The sequence below is a fragment of the Macrobrachium rosenbergii genome, chromosome 3 (assembly GCF_040412425.1).
Source record: "Macrobrachium rosenbergii isolate ZJJX-2024 chromosome 3, ASM4041242v1, whole genome shotgun sequence".
NCBI classification, from domain to species: domain Eukaryota; kingdom Metazoa; phylum Arthropoda; class Malacostraca; order Decapoda; family Palaemonidae; genus Macrobrachium; species Macrobrachium rosenbergii.
The window spans coordinates 18,296,198-18,301,197 of NC_089743.1; the positions used below are offsets into that span (position 1 = coordinate 18,296,198).

Here is a 5,000-nt window from a genome sequence, read left to right on the forward strand (position 1 = left end):
GCCCCCACTCACCTTCACTTGACCGCATCTGGGTTCTTACAGGCTGCTCTATGAGCAAGAGCCTGTGCTGGCATAAAGCCAGCTTAATCAAAAACAACAACAACAGCATCTGGGGAACAACTGAGCGATGCCCGGTCGTAGCTGAGTGTTCCATACTGCAGCACACCGAGAGTTTCATACAGCATTATACGCTGTACAGAAAAGCCGGTTGCGCCGAAGAAACTTCGGCGCATTTTTTTACTTGGAATTGATTCTATGATATTGATTTGAATTTATGTGACTTGGATTAGCGGGCAAAGACACTCGTGATACTGGCCGTGACTGTTTAACTGTTGAAGTGATGCTTTTTTCGACACTGCGACTTTTGATAAATTCAGCAAACGAAGCCATCAAATTTTCCTCAAAAGAAAATAAGCGCAGTAGATAAAACTTAAGTGATAGTAAAAAAAGTCTGCGACAGGCTTTCAACTTTATATTGTTCAATTTTCATCTTTAACCCTGGTTTGTTTTAACTGTGCTTCCATCTGACTATGCTGAACTATAAAAAATTTATTTTATCATTATTATTGAATGTATTTCCATTCTTGTAGTGAGGAAAGGTATATTATTATTATTATTATTATTATTCAAAATAAGCAAGCACTTATACGAGACAAGCTCAAACTACAAATCGTTTCCAAAAGCAATCTACGTCCAAATACAGAAAACAGAAAAAAGGTAATAACAAATAAGTTAAAGAACCATGGTAATGGTGCATGATGCTTCAAAGTGCGGCATCAGTACTTTGAAGCACCTTTAACAGTTTCACAGTTCAAGGAATGCGTGATATTATAAAGACACTGGGAGTGTGAGAACGTTGTAAATCAGCAGAATATGAAATGTGATGCCTGGTAAAGCGAATCGAACGCAGTTATTTATCAGACTTAGGCGGCAAGAAAGGCAACAATGGAAGTTCCCTGTTGAAATATCTTGCGGCAGGTTTTCCAACAGCTACAGCTGTCGCTGGGAAAAAGGAAACTAGTTTTTCGAACAGTTTTTGACGAAAATGTAAAGATCCTCGATTGCTATTGACATCCAATCACTACAGCAATATTCTAGTGACGAAAAAATCAAGAAATTAGAGTATTTAGAGTTACACCATCGCCTTTGTAGAAATAAAAGCCCTTATGAACAATTACTCATTTTCTGGCAGCATTAACTGATATATAGGAAAGGAGTCTGAGCTCTGCACTTTTCCATCAGTTATTTACTAGATTTTAAAATTATTTTCGTTTAATGGTACTAACTTGACGATAATGATTATAAAAGGAGTTCTTTATCAGTTATTTACTTTTTTTTTTCGTAATTATGACCTTGGTAAACAGCCCGGGAATTTCAAGTTTGGCGTGAAAAGTATCCTGTAGGTTGACCATCAGGAAAATCAATCATTTTCAGCTGCAAAAATATTTTCTTTCGCATCATAAAATGGTTTTCAACGAATCCGTTTTTGCAGAAGGGATGTAAGTATATCTTTGACGATATCCAGTATGTAGTTTGCAACTTACTGCTGTCCAACCATCTCTTAACCGAGCTATCATCTTTCAAGTGATTCTGCTGTGAAAATATAATGTTCAGTCACAATCTAGTCCTTGTTACCTCAGGCATTTCAAAACGAGAGGCCATTGTACAGTTTAATCGTGTGAGTGTATTTAAAAATATATATGTTGATTCATTCAAATATTACTTTATTTGCATTAGCCACTGTGCTTTCGAATAGTTATATACTTATCATTTATAGTTTCTACTTTCGTCCTTTCCGCTCTAGAATGGTTGGAGCGCTGAACACCCAGTTCCCAATCCCTTCAATTATATTTGATTTTATCCGTGCCGCTTTTTGCGGATGCTGGGTCTCTCAAGTGTCAATTCAGATGCTTTACACTGGAAGGTGTCCATATAACCACTGCTTACGAGTCTTTTCAAGCGCACTTTTTCTTCTCTTTATTTAAAAGCTTTTATACACTTATCTAATAATTTCTTTAAGTAACTATTATTGATTGCATAAATACAGTTTTGTTGTTTCTCGTTACCGTGTATAAAATATATCTAAAATATATGTTTCCATTATATATATATATATATATATATATATATATATATATATATATATATATATATATATATATATATATATATATTTCATACCAGTGTTTCAAATTAGAGCCCCCTCCACAGGACAAATGGAAAGTTATGAAGTTTTCTGCTATAGTCTATCTCCAAGTACATTATTTTAAGTTTCTGTTAAGCTATTTTTCATTTTACATTTCTTGTATTTTCAGACTGAGTGACAGAGTTAAATACAGCCATGGCTAACGACTGGGGGAAATCAAATGGATTGACCAAATCCGGGCTATAACCTTCAGAGAGGCCAGGGATGCTGGCGCATCCTTCATTTCACGTTCCTGGATAGCTAAATACATTAAAAGAGATGAATCCTTTGTTAAAAGAAACTGGAACAAAAATCCATACGACTGTCATTGCGAAAAGAGTGAGAATCTTGGAAGGCCTGAAGTCCTTTCTCAGGAGTCAAAAGAAATCATAGCTGAGGCAGTGGGTAGACCAAGAAAGTCTTTACGTGAACTGGCGCTTGAACTAGAAACAAAAGGGGAAAGAAGAGACGTTATAGTGCTGTGTATCGTGAGTTGAAAAAATCTGGTATCAAGCCATTTCATGTTATCAGCAAGCACAACATCACTCAGCAACAGAGAGAAGACCGTGCATGGTTTTGTGGTTCATTTCTTAAAGATTGGGATGAAGCTGACTTTCTCCATGTTGCCACATCAGATGAATTCTTCATTTACACAGTCAGGAAGCAAAATCATAAAAATGACATCATTTGGGCTGCAAAGTTGGATGATATCAGTGATGACGTGGCCTATCGCCAAGTTGTGAAATTTCCTGAACGTTTGGGAATTTTTCTCTGCTTCACAGCCAAATGGTTAATGTGGATCATCAAAGAAAAAGGACAGTCAAGGAATAGCGAATACTTCAGAGAAACTGTGCTTACTGGTGGAGTATTTCCTTTCCTCAAAGATCCTGAAAATGTGTTATCTGTTGAAGAAGTCATATTTTTGCATGATAAGGCACCATGTTTCAAAGCTCTTCAGACACAGGAGCTGCTTTGAAACAGTGATATCGATTTCTTCTCGTCAAGTGAATTTCCAGGTAGCTCCCCTGACCTTAATGTGTGTGAAAACATTGGTAGTATCTTAAAGGGCTGTGTTGAAGCGCACACAGTGAACTATGATGGTATGCCAAGCTTCGACGACCTGCGAAGAGAGGTGACCGAAGTGCTCAGGGAAATTGAGTTTGAGTCTCAGCTTTTTTGCGATTTGCTGAAATCATAGCCCTCAAGAATGCAGGCTGTGGTACAGGCAGATGGAGGCCACACAAAATATTAAATACTCAGAGAGAAACTTAAATAAATACCTGTTCTGAATTACTTTTGTTTTTGTCCATATCAATTTTAGTTTATGCTGTAGAGGGGGGGGCCTCTAATTTCGAAACACCCTGTATATTATTACAGATATCCAACACCATCGTCTCTTTGCTTACTTAGTGTAGGGGTTAAAGACCTGTGTTTTAAGCTTAAGGGTGGGCAGCCAGGGCCTACACACAGAAGAGCGAGAGTGCACTTTTAAGGTGTGTCATTCACACTGGGTTCAGGTAGGAAATTAGATTACTCACTGGAGAGTGCTTAAAGCTAGGGAAGCCAAAAGTCCCAGATTGTAATCCCTTTTTTCATCTACCTCCTACTGTTTGAGCTTTGTACTGGTTCTCGAATGTTCTTTACCAATGCCAGCTGATGTCCAAATGCTGGAGAAAACAGCACCCCTCCCCCTCCCCCAGCCGAAATCAGAAGTCATAAAAGCCATCCAGACTCCCTGCTCGTGCTAAGTCTTACTCAGTCCACCTTCCAGTCAGCTAGAGAGGTCTTGTTGTATGCCGTGTCACGTGCACGACACTCTTTCTGTGAACTGGAAATCATAAGACTACAAGCAGCCAAGCTACAAGTGGCTCGTGAGGTCTAAAGGAGACACTGCAGATCATCCAGCCATTATTGCAAAGTGCATATGGCAAAGGCAACCCACGGTATGTCTGTTGGCATTCGAGTGTTACCAGTTCTCTGTTCCTTATCCTGAATCTCTCATTTCATTTCATAATCTCTCTCCCCTGTAAATACTTTTGATTTCCCGTTACCCAGTGTTCAAGTGCTTCCCTGTGTGAATATATTTCGTGAATTAATCGTCCCTTCCTCGTAGTAAGACCTTAAGTTATTCCTCCCATGTGCTTATTATTGCTATTGAGAGAAACCACATTTCCAAGGAGTTTTATCTGGGATTATTCTATTTCCAGACATGTGTTATATCGTTCACCCTCATTCCCTGGACATCCATCTTTCCTGGAGAATTCTGCCCTACGGCGGCAAATTTATCAACGTTGCAGTTTTGCAAGAATCATATAAAAGTAGTTTTACAAGAGCCACAGGCTCTCTCTTCTTTCCCACCGTTATCCCTACATTTAGGGTTGGTTGACTGATGCGCCTTCTCCACTGCCTTCTATCAAAGGCATCATCCTCCACCAAACCTCTTCTCTCCACATCTTCCTTCACTTTATCTCACCATCTAATTCTCTGTCTCCTCTCTCGATCTTCTTCCTCTAACAGGTTCTTCCCAAGCCCTCTTCACTCCCTCCTCGCACCCATCCTTAACACATGCCCATACCATCTCAATAGTGACTCTCTTATCGCCTCTGTTATCTTTACTAGCCTGCTCTTCTTCTTATTTCATCATTTTCCAATCTCTCAGGCAGCGATATTCCCATAATCCACCTCAGCATTCTCATCTCTGTTCTCTCAAGCTTTACTTCTTCTTTTCTTCTTAGAGCCCATGTTTCTGATCCATACATCAACACTGGTCTTATCACTGTGCTACAGATCTTGACTTCTAGCTTGACTGGCATTT

General features: G+C 39.1%; 1 protein-coding gene across 2 annotated transcripts in view; it reads right to left on the reverse strand.

The window, feature by feature from the left end:
• LOC136853002 (alkylglycerol monooxygenase-like) overlaps window positions 1-5,000 on the reverse strand; it is a 42,773-nt gene that overhangs the window by 5,708 nt on the left and 32,065 nt on the right. The gene's annotated exons all lie outside the window — the stretch shown is intronic.